Genomic DNA, 12,639 nt, shown 5'->3' with positions numbered 1-12,639 from the left:
GGAACTCTTTGATTTTTCGGGATAAAAGGTAGCCTATGTCCTCGGGATATAAGCTAACTCTGCACCAAATTTTGTCAGAATCGGTTAAACTGTTGGGCCGTGAAAAGGTAGCAGACAGACAGACAGACACACTTTCGCATTTATAATATTAGTATGGATAGTATGGATGAATCGTGTTTTGGAGAAGATTCCCATCGCAAAATAAAATAAAGACAGCCCATACCATCTCTATGTTTATAGGCATTAGCATCAAAAATTACTGAACTGATTGTATTCAAGTTTTGACTGATACATAGGGTTTTTCGGATTTTTTTTTATGATAGAGTTATGTGCAAAGCCGGGGCGAACCATCAAGTCCTTAAGGCCTGCGCAGACAACTATTGTCCGCGTAGAACAAAGGTCCCTCATCTTTTAGACTTTAGAACGGTTTTTCGCCATACCTACCTGCTATTAATCCATCGCGTGCATTATGCGATGCAATTTTTAATGTCCTATTTTTGTCCTCCACAAACAATACCCCTTGTCTGGCCGTGCAAGCCGTAATTAGGTTGAAATATAAAAAAAAAAAAACAAAATAAGAGCATATCTGTCAGTGCAGGCTATAAAAAGTTCCTGTTGAAATATTGGAAAAAAAACCAAACAAAAAAAATAAGAGGAGTAGAGTTCGAAAATTGGCTGCCTATTTCATAAGAACTTGCCATTACAAAATAATTTTGCGCGCGAACCGTTTCAATGACCTTGAACCCGAAAAAAAAGTTTGAACTTTTAAAACACAACGCAATGTTTTTTGTCATCATGCCAAGAGATTTATTTATTGCGATTATTGGAAACTTGTAGTTTATTTTTTAATTTTGCTTTCCGTCGCAATTTCTGTAATAATTTACATGTATTAGGGTTTTAGTTGCAAAATCACAAGTGAGATTATATGATTTTTGTGTACAGAAATGGGTCCCTTTACAGGCCCTCTTGTAGTTTTTTTTTTAATTTCACGAAACGACCCTGACGTACGATATTCACGTCTAATAGCCAATTAATAACTATAATAACTTAGCGTGTGCCAAAACATCACTAGACTACAAGGCGACTTTCAAAATTTAAAGTTATTTAAAAAAACCGGCTAAGTGCGACACACATTTTTTTTTTTTAAAGAATGTAACAAATTCGCGGTTTTCAAATTTATTCCTGTATCTGTGCTATAAGACCTACCTAGCTGCCAAATTTCATGATTCTAGGACAACGGGAAGTACCCTATAGGTTTCTTGACAGACAAACAGGCAGACAACAAAGTGATCCTACAAGGGTTTCGTTTTTCCTTTTGAGGTATGGAACGCTAAAAATCTGATGAAAAGGAATCTATGCAGATGTTATACCAACTGTTACAACACGCTATGGGTGTTCTAATTATGGCTGCATGACGTCATAGTGACGAAAACTTTGCGAATTAAATCGGCGTTCATTGAGAATTTCTGTAATAGATATAACATACGACTACCTACATTCAGTTTAAGCGTTTTCGGAGCTACCTCAAAAGTCAAAAAGCAGTCTAAAGCTACGAGCTTGATTTGTTTTTCTATCTCATCGAAATTAAAAAGAACCTACAAAAACAATGACAGGGAACATAGTAGTTAGTAATTTTCTTTGGAATCTTAACCAGACTCAAAAGGACTCGAAACTGAACTCAAAAAAAAAACCACTCAACATGCCTGAACTCAGAGCAGTAAACTCTAGTCTCGAAGAAAATCCAGACTCCAGAGCCAGCTATTATAGCATTTCAAAATAAAAATTAGATAAAATTTTAGTTTAAAAACTAGAACAAAGAATTACTACCCCTACATACTAAACCAGAACTCTATTTGAAAATGAAATAGAAAAACAAATAGTTTCTTGAAACTTTTTGTATTCTGCTCGAACTTAGAGCAGAATCGCCAAAAAAAAAGAAAATCATTTTCATCTGCGGAACACAACACGGGGTTTTCCAACAAGCTAGCGTTCTTCCTTCCGAATGCCGAGCCCGTATGGAAAGGTAAACACGGAATCGGGCACAGTGTGACGTGCCGCGTGCATCGGAAGCGACCTTGCCTTTGGGATGGAGTCGGAGTGAAAGTTGTATGTGCGTTGGGCGGGCGGGAGCGGCGTAACCGGACACCCGCGTGTGACGTCACGCGCGAGCCGTGTGCACGTGGCCCGCCTGCTGTAGTAACGAACTAGTAAGCTGGACGAACGAGACGCTTATGAACTATAGTGTGAATTTTCAAGCTTAATAAACTTTTCAACAAGTGTAAATTAAAAATTTATAACACCCCCGACAAGTGAAGGTTACAGTAACGAGAAAAGAGCTGATAACTTTCAAACGGCTGTACCGATTTTCTTGGATTACAGCTAAGAACACTCTCGAAAAAAAAAACTAAATTAAAATCGGTTCATTAGTTTAGGAGCTACGATGCCACAGACAGATACACAGATTACACACGTCAAACTTATAACAACCCTCTTTTTGGGTCGGGGGTTAAAAACTGTCCAAACGTCAATTTAGTCATCAGTTACAAGTTATCCGAACATTGCATTTCCGAAACTCGTATATTTAAATCCAATCGCGCGTGATCTATTTGGTATATCAGTATGTTATAACATATTTTTTCGTAGACATAATAAACTCATACGCATCCAGTAGATTAACGCACTCACGCGGCAAGATATAAGAAAGAAAAAACAATATTTTTTCGTGAGGCGTGTAAATTCAACGCCCAGTGACTGCCAGTGATCCATGAGGTCTATGAGGTAATGCCAGAATGTTATGTATGGCATGACATCGTTCCGTCTTTATAGTTTAATCCGAGTTGGCGGGAACGCGGGCGAAAATCATTGGTTCTTTCACGCTCTCCGCTTCGTCCCGACTAATTCGCGCTCTTCCGACGACACGGTTTGAATACTTGAGGCACTATGTCAGTGATACGTAGCCTAGTAGTTAAGACGTCAGTCTCCTTATAGGTTGAATTTTCACAAAGATTCCTTCTTGGCGGATGTCTACGTCATAATAGCTACATGCATGCCAAATTCAGTCCGATACGTCAGTGTCAGTCAATCATCTTTTCCTTTTGTAGGAATATTTAGACTAACTTTTTACACGACTTACTCCGCGTGGATGTAGGTTTTTTAGAGATGCCGTTAGACTTTCTCAAATCTTTATCTAGTGAGGGGTCTAAGGTACAGAGAGCCTATATCCAGTCCAGAAACTTGTGATTTTGCTCAGCGTTTGTACCTCATCGTTTGACATCAACTAACAAAAGGAAAGCGAATGAATGACATTTTATGTTCGATGGTTGGTACTACTAATTGGTACAGAGGCACAAACCCTTTTTCCAACTGTGGAACCAACTCCCTTTGGCGGTGTTCCCAGTAGATTAAAACATGGGGTTATTCAAAGGGCTACCGAATTCCTGATGGGCCGGCAACGCGTAAGCGGTTCCTCTGGTGCTGCAAATGTTCATGGGCGACGGTAAATATTCTATTTACTTTTATTGAAAAAACTACACTACGCTACTTGTAAAAACCTCGAAAGAAGATATCGGCCTCAATAAATCTGTTCTGTTTGGCGGCCATTTTAAATAGGGGCGGAAGCAACATTAATTTCGTCTGAAAACGATCTGAGTTACCCAAGTCACGCCCAAAGAAATACTTGAAAAACCCCGATGCTTGTGCACTGTAGCACCGTATAAATTATTTTTAACATATTGGCAAGAAGTTTCCATGTGAATGACCTTTATATGTTTTTCTGCTAGCCTAAAGTGATGATAGATGAAGGAATGTGAATGCTTGTACATCTAAGATGTACCTACTTGTTTATTCTTGCCTTGAAGGGATCCAAATAATAAGTAACTGTGGTACCTACTTATGGTACGTATATAGAAGGTACAAAGACCGACTCCTATTTCAGTCAACTAATCCATCGAGTGAAATATGAATGGTTTTATTTATTATTAGAATTTATTTATCACCACCAACTTGTTATCAAGCTTGTTATTAGCCAAATAGGTTTTTAAAACTCTTCGTACTTAGTATGTACGTACCTACATTCACGAGCTGACTAGGACTTGACCGGGTCTGTATTTGGAACAAATCTACCTCCATGGACTTTACGTCACATCTATCTAGGATTTTTATTATCTTTAGGGTATAGTTCGAGTGGAGTGATAGCCTAGTTTAATGAGACGTTGGCCTCCTATGCGGGGGATCCCACGTTCGATTCACAATAGTTCAGCACGCGGGATCTTTCGGAGTTATGTGCCTTTTAAGTGTTGGTTCAACGGTGAAGGAAAACGAGGAAACATCTGTCAAACCTACCTGAGAGTTCTTTACAATTTTCTCAAAGGAGTGTGTCAAAGGTATAGCTACACATTCCGAATTTGGCCAGCGTGTCCTAAATCCTTCCCATTCTGAGAGGAAACCCGTAGTATAGTAGTTGGATGCGATTGGTTGAGATAATTCAAGGAGTATAGCTAAGGCAGATGTCCCACCACCGACGAGGAAGCAACTATCTATCGACTATTTTCTAGCTCAAGAAATATATAACGATGTGTTAATCCGTGTCAATAAAAGAGGTTAAATATATTAATTGCTTCCAATGCCGGTGAGAACTTTCTTTTCATTAGTTTCTCGCAACGACAAGAACTATCAAAGAAAAGAAAAGCAGCCCTCTATTAGCGGTCAAGATACTCACGCAGTTTATACAGGAATTAATTTAATATAGGTAAGTTTTCAGTCTTGGCGACAGGTGATTAATCGCCCGTCGAACTTCGCTAGCCTCTCGACAAAACTATCCCAACCAATTTCTAGTTTCTAGCTCAACTCGTTTCTCGCTTATCGTTTGTGGTCGGACAAGTGGCTTAAGCGCGTTTCCCGTTTGTATAGTCCATAGTGAATGACCAATGACCATGAACAATCAACAAACAGTTGGTCCGATACTGCGGGTCGAAGCGACGATTGATAGAAATGCAACGGAACGCGCTTTGCCAAACGATTTTTCAAGTTCGGGGTTACACTAACTGACCCTGGACAATATTTTCATTCAGCCTTTTGGTTTGAAAGACGTATTGCAATGTGAAAGATCCATGGCGGTGCGCCACAAAGGCGACTGTAGGTATCTGAGCGAACAGACTTTACCCCTAGGTTGAACGTCGTTTTCAAGTTCCACATCATAAAACTTGGGTTTATTTTCACTTAGCTCAACGGCTAAGCCTAGCCATTCAGTAGAGTAATAGCATCAGTGTAATGAGCACAATGCCCATTAATGACATATTTGAGCGGTGTATATTTTTTGTAAATACTAATTTTTAGTGATAAGTTTCAAAGCCATTGAAAGGTTTTATCTACGATCCGATTAACAGTCTTCCCGGACTTTAGCGCTTAAATTAAACTTTTGGTTAGGTGGTAGAGTTATTTTGAGAACCTATTGTAAAAATGAAAATAATAAATTAGGTATGAAAGTTATGTAAACGCAGAGTAGAGAGGCGAGCGAGTTATTACTTGATGTTTTAATTTATGTATATCAAACCAAAACACAAGATCAACAAATGGAAGGGTAAAGTGCTGCCATCTATTGTCGAGTAGCGACAGTTCTCGAACTGAAAGTGATGTAATGAAAATATTTCTTCACAAAATAAATACCACGTTTAGGATTTCTTATACTATTTATAAATTTTAGAATAGATAAAATTTTAATTATAGCATCTCCAAAAAATAACCAAATTTTCACTTAATACAGCATTAATAAAGTGTGAGGGTTGGGAAAAATTATATTTCTACCTATATATTAAAGGAAATAGGAGTAAAATAAGGGAAAACACGTCATGCTTTTTAACTGTTGTAAGTTCACTCACAATAAACTTTTCTCTTATCACCCGTTTCCGAACGCACACGAATCACCAACGCGGGAGAACTTCACGCGCGTAATTTGAATAACGAATTTTCGTAGCACTATTTCAGTTCACAGATAACTTTTTAGTTTTACTTTTTTTTATTCGGTTTTCGGACGATGCAGGTTTGCTGGAAGACACACGTCCTCGATAGATGTCGAAGGAGTATTGAGTTCACAGTTGGCGAACGCTGTATAGTAAGAAGTGTTGTCGCGTGTGTGAGTCAATTATATTTATTACATCGGATTATAGTCCGACCAGTACACTGTTTTGTAATTGACAGATGAGTCTAGTGTCGTTCCGATTGCAACATATCGTTCTATACCAAAGTATCGACACAACTCTAGTATTTGTTAACTTGCTATCAGTTTTTAAAATTTAGCATAGATACGATACGAAAAAACATCCTAAGTTTTTCGACATGAACAGTAAATTATGAGTATTATTTTGACAGATTTGTATGAACTGCTGTCCAGAAATGTTAATGGGAAAACTTGAATCTAACGCACTATTTTTTTTTTGGAAAAATCTTTACTGCAGGGCAGTCTTGTTTTCAATTTCTTTGCAATACTGACTTTTTCCAAAAAAAAAAATAACTCCACTCGGGATGTTGTCCTAACGATACCACATACATTCAAATCTGTTTAGGCATTTAGAAGTTATGGTGGAATAAAGACTGTCTGAAAGAGGACTGACAACTGTCAAATAATAAATCGTAAAATGGGGCGGACTATTATAGCTAGTGTCTATAATCTATAAACAACCTGCGACAACTTCAAAGAGATCGATCGCTATTTAAAGGATCGATGAGCAAAGTGTGAGCGGCCGAGGGCGATGTCATGTGTCTTGTAGCGGCTCTTCCGCGATGTGTTTAGCGGAAAATTGGCATTATAAAAAACCTAATTTACTACAAATTCCAATTCTCTCCAAAGAAAAAGGAAAAGCTGACTGACTAACTAGCTATCTATCAACGCACAACTGAAACTACTAGCCGGACGGGCTGAAAGCTGAAAGAGATGCAGATAGATAGCTATTATGATTTATGACGTAGATATCCGCTAAGAATGTATTTTTGAAAATTCAACATCAAAAGGGGTAAAATAGCGGTTTGAAATTTATGTCGTCCACGCGGACGAAGTCACGTGCACAAGCTAGTAATATTATAATAGTTATTAATAAAAGCTTTTTTCAGTTTAAATATATGTAAGTAAGTAAGAGGGTAGTTCGAAATCTTTTACCGAACGTACGTGTTTTACAACGCTCGTCCAAAATTAAATCTTTTACATAGTAAATCGTACTTTACGACATAATTAATTTGTAAAATTGTGTTCGGCAATATATAACACAATAAATAAAGTTGTGGTAGTGAGTGGCAGAGTTAGTTTAGTGTGTCAAAACAACTTGCCGACTTGTGTGCGCGGTAGACTACATTCTATCGTTAGAATATAACAAAGACAACAATGAAGTGCCTCGCTTGTTCTAAGGAACTACACAAAGGCGATTTGATAAAATGCGTGACCTGTATGGGTATTTATCATTTTCAGTGTTTGAACATGACTTCTACATACTATGTAGAACATTACGAAAACATAAAAAAATCGTGGCGTTGTCCGTCCTGTGAAAATGTTACTTCGAGACGTAAAGGTAATGACACACCTGTGCGACAGCAATTTATCAGCCCCGACGCAATATCACAGCTCGATATGTCCTGCGATGACTTGATGGCTCACGAAGCTAGTGCAATTAACATCGAACCTTCTGTCAAAAAAAGCGATTCAAACCCTTCAGGAGTTATTACCTATAAACAGTTCGAAGCTCTTTTAGATTCGAAGCTCGAACGTATGAAAGCCTATTTATCAACTGAAATCCATAGCCAAATAAACAGTGCCCTTGAAAAACTGAAGTCGGAATTCACTACAACAACAGATTTTCTATCAGCTCAAATTTATGATCTCAGTAAAGAAGTCAAAAGCTACAAAAGTAAATTTGAGGACCTAGAAAATGAAAAACTTACTCTGCAAAAGTCTATTAACCAGCTCCAAATTGAGCTAAATGTCAGGGAGCAGTCAAATCTGGCTAACGACATTCAAATCACGGGAATACCGGAATCTGAAAATGAATCCTTGGTCCATATCGTTACCACCGTGGCGTCTAAGATAGGAGTAAAAATCGAGGAACGTGACATTGTCAGTTCGCTCCGTGTCGGCCCTAAGCGAGCCGCCCGCGCCGCTGATTCATCGAGTGCGACACATTCCTTTCGTTCCCGACCAATTGTCGTGCGACTCATGCGTCGCGCTACACGTGACGAACTTCTTAAAAACGCACGAGTCCGCCGCGGCTCGACTACGGAGGACCTCGGCCTGCCGTCGCACGAACCCCGCCGGTTTTACATCAACGAGCGGCTTACAAAAGTTAACAGACAGATCTTCGTTAAGGCGCGCGACGCCGCACGTACTGCGAGATGGAGATTTGTATGGACTAAAGAAGGCAGAGTTTACGCCAGGCGCTCCGAGTCCTCCGAAGTACATCTACTGCAAACAGAAACGGACGTCGATAAACTATTTCGCGGTACTGGTACTTCTCACATTGATGTATAGTTTTATTGTTATGAATTTTTTAAACTCCAACTACAACGAGTGTATTTTGAAAATACTGTTATTCGTTCTGCGTATAACCGGGATGTCCATTTGTGAACACGGAATTTACTACTTTATATATATAATTTTGTTTGTATATTTTTCATGTAAATACTGTAGTCTTCATAGCTATTTGCAGGGTACTAATACAAACAGTTCAATTATTGTAACTATCATTATTCTTTCCCAGTATGGATGGGGGTTGAAATTATTTTTCTGTACTCGAATTTTGTTGTATATTTCTAAATTATTAATATCAATTGTAAAAATTTGTTTTTGTGGCCCACCTTGTAGTGAATATAACATTGCAACTTGTAACAACGTTGCAACTTTTTCTGTCTTTGTATATTTTATGTACACATATTATTGTTGTTTCTTGCTATTATGTTGCGCGCCAACGAAAAATACTAAAGCAAAACAAATAAAAATTGCATCATTTTTGTTTGTTTACATAGTAATAATGACAAGCTTTTATTTGGATCAGAAATCTAATATATTATCTTTAATTATAATATTTTGTAGAATGTATTATTTGGTTATGTTTAAATATAAAAGGTAATAAGTCAGTATTTCTAAAATTGGGTTTATTTAATGCTGGATCACTCTCTACTAATCACGACGAGTTTGCGGTGGCTTTAAATTCTCATTCCCCAGATATTCTTGCTATTAATGAAACTTGGTTGAAAGCTGGCGAGGATGCGCGAGCACCCGTTGTCAAGGGTTTTAAACTTCTACATGTACCTAGGTCACCTACAGTTCGCTCTCGAGGAGGCGGTGTAGGGTTTTATGTTAAGCAAGGGCTTAAAGTGCGCAAGTGTTCACACCCGCCTGGACCTGTCGAAGTTGAGCAGATGTGGATATCGCTTACTATTAATTTACACAATATCCTTATTGGTACTGCTTACAGGCCGCCTTGGCTTGATGTGGATACATTTTTTGATACTCTTACGGAATCCATTTTGTTCTTTACTAAATTTGATGAAATTATCTTGCTAGGGGACTTTAATATTAACCTTTTAAATAATACCAGCAGCAGTTCTCAGCAACTCAATAATTTTTTGCGTTACACTAATCTTCAAAATTTTGTTACAGAGCCCACGCACTTCACGTCTTACAGTGAAACACTTATAGATATTGTATGTTCTAACATTCCAATTATTAATCTCAAAATCAATCATAATCCTGACTTAGGTGGACACGCGATGATTTTAGCTGAGGTGAAGATAAAAAAGCCTAAAATTCCGTCGAAACGCATAACCTATCGTCCTATTAAGAATATTAATATGATAGAATTCAATAAAGACCTTGATAGAGTAAACTGGAATGGGATCATCAATGATAATAGCGTCGACAGTATGGTGACTTCATTTAATAAGTCAATTATGGACATTTTTGATAAACACGCGCCTTTAAAAACATTTATGACAAAAGACCACTTTAGTCCCTGGCTAACTAGTAACGTTCGCTACATTATGAAACTAAGAGATGAGGCGCATGCAAAATACAAAACGCGCAAGACAGATGTTAGTAAAAGCGAATATAAAGACTTGAAACATCTCTCTTATATTAGCGCCATTTGTGAAAAGAAAGCTTTTTATGATCATCATATTAACGCGCACTTAAAAAATTCAACCTACCTTTGGAAAAATCTGAAAAAGCATGTTTTACCCGATTTCAAAAATACTGGCGATTTACCTGAAAATTTTGATGACCCCGACATAATAAATGACCATTTTCTGAACATACCTGGTAATGATGTAATCGACGAATCTTGTCTGGCACGTTTTGGTTCACAGAAATTTTTAAAGGATAGTAGTTTTCAAATTGAGCCTGTACATGAAAATGTAGTTGCAAAAATCATACTGGCGATTAAATCGAATGCGCAAGGAATAGATAAAATTAACATGGATATGATTGTTCTTACATTACCTACGACTCTTTCTGTTATCACAGCTATAGTTAACAAGTCAATACTATCCTCGAAATTTCCTTCACTCTGGAAAACAGCTTTAGTTCTGCCTTTACCAAAAATTAATGATCCTGTAAGTGTCAAAGATTTACGACCAATAAGTATTCTTCCTTATATTTCTAAGATTCTGAAAAAATAATCTACAACCAAGTCATTGAGTACTGCGAGACCCATAATATTTTACCATATTTTCAATCGGGATTTAGGAAACATCGTAGCACATCTTCTGCTCTGTCAGACGTAATTGATAATATACTTACCTCTCAGGATTCTGGTAAGGGTAGTATTCTTGCGTTGCTTGACTTTTCCCGGGCGTTTGACTCAATTAATATAAAACTAATGCTTGCTAAACTTTCATTCTATGGCTTTTCTTCAACTACAGTGCAATGGTTCTCTAGCTACCTACATGATAGAATGCAACAAGTGGTTATTCGTAAAAGTGATGGTAAGGATTTGTTATCTTCACTAAAACCTGTTAACAGGGGCGTCCCTCAGGGCTCCATTCTAGGACCTCTCTTATTTATATTGTATTCGGCTGATATTATTAACTGTATTGAAAATTGTCAATATCATCTATACGCCGATGACCTTCAAATATATATTCCTGTCAACCATCAAGATATTAGTAATGCAGTTAACCAGATGAACAAAGTCCTAAACAACATTTCACAATGGTGCCAGCAAAATGCTCTTATTCTAAACCCCCTGAAATCTAAATTTATGGTTTTGGGTACAAAGAAGCAAGTAAGTAATGTTCTTGCCCACAAGCCAAAACTATTGATTGACGGAGTCGAAATAGAACACGTCAACGAAACTAGAAATCTTGGCTTGCGCATGGATGAAAACCTTCGCTTCGAAAAACACGTAGCTGATCTTGCTCGGAACTGTTTCTATAGACTAAAAGTGTTGTACAAGATTCGGCCTTACATTAACATTAACCTAAGAATTAAGCTTTGTGACACACTAATATTGTCAAAATTAAATTACTGCCTAACAGTTTACGGTCCTTGCCTATTTGGTAAAACGTGGCGTTTACTTGAACGAATACAAAACGCATGCGCTCGTTTTTGTTTTCCCATTCCACCAAGATCTCACGTCACTCCATTTTTAAATGAAAACAATCTACTGAAAATGAAGAACAGATATTATCTACTTTTAGGTACTTTATTGTTTGGGGTTATCAAAACTAAACAACCTGAGTATCTGTACAAAAAATTGGTATGGCGAGAGCCAAGATCTGGACAACTCAGGACGACAGTGCCCCCATTATCGATGCCACGACACAGGTCTGCAGCGTTTCGTGGCAGTTTTAAATATCTTGCCACGAAATGCTGGAACGACATCCCCCCACCTTTTCGTAACGTTGGCTCCAAATTTACTTTCAAAAAATTATATCGTGCCCATTTACTAAAAATTCAAAAGTCAGTCAGCTAGTTTGTGGCAGTCTGAAAGACCTTTATTTTATTTTATTTTATTCACAAATAGCTTTCAACCTTAAAAATCACAAATTTTTATTTTTATTTTCACTTGTTTTATTTTAATTTTAATTTGAATTAACAGTTAATTTACCAGAGCTTCCCTCGTTTGGGCCCGAACAGAATACCAGCGTTGTGGGTACATTGTGTATCCACAACATCAAGCTGAGTTCGGGCCCTTTCGTTGGCACGACACATAATACATACATAATACACTCTTTAAGTTAAGTTAGTTTTTAAGTTTTATATTTTAAATTTTATATTCTAGGTTTTATATATTTTATTTGTATTTTTTTATTTTTAGTTTTGTATATAAGCGTCATTATTTGTAATACTATGTTTATGTGTCGGTTTCAATGAATAAATTTTATTCTATTCTATTCTATTCTATTCTAAGTATATAGATAAATCTATCCACGATTAGCCAAAACCTGTCATTATAAAAAACTTAAATAAATAATTATAATTATGTATTTCGCATTCATTCATTACATATTAAAAACCTTTTCTGTGTTAAAAATAACTAACTTGTTGTGTAGAAATCTTAGTTTAGCACAGTTTATACAGAATGAAAAGGGTTTAGGCCTTAGTCTACCATGCTGACTAAGTGCGGATTGGCAGACTTCACACACCTTTGAAAATATTGT

The 12,639-nt window shown here is 37.2% G+C and overlaps 1 protein-coding gene across 4 annotated transcripts in view; it reads right to left on the bottom strand.

The window, feature by feature from the left end:
• The window catches only part of LOC123866949 (four and a half LIM domains protein 2), a 209,174-nt gene that overhangs the window by 53,184 nt on the left and 143,351 nt on the right, over window positions 1-12,639 (bottom strand). The window contains exon 1 of one of the 4 annotated variants that reach the window (XM_045908753.1): window positions 5,877-6,137. The exons of the other annotated variants lie outside the window; for them this stretch is intronic. The gene's annotated coding sequence lies outside the window, so the exon portion shown is untranslated. Of the gene's footprint in view, window positions 1-5,876; window positions 6,138-12,639 lie in introns of those variants that run through there. 4 annotated transcript variants of the gene reach the window in all.

This window comes from Maniola jurtina, chromosome 7 (assembly GCF_905333055.1).
Source record: "Maniola jurtina chromosome 7, ilManJurt1.1, whole genome shotgun sequence".
NCBI lineage: Eukaryota > Metazoa > Arthropoda > Insecta > Lepidoptera > Nymphalidae > Maniola > Maniola jurtina.
The sequence above is the reverse complement of the archived record's forward strand: the minus strand, read 5'-3'. Positions and strand labels throughout refer to the sequence as shown.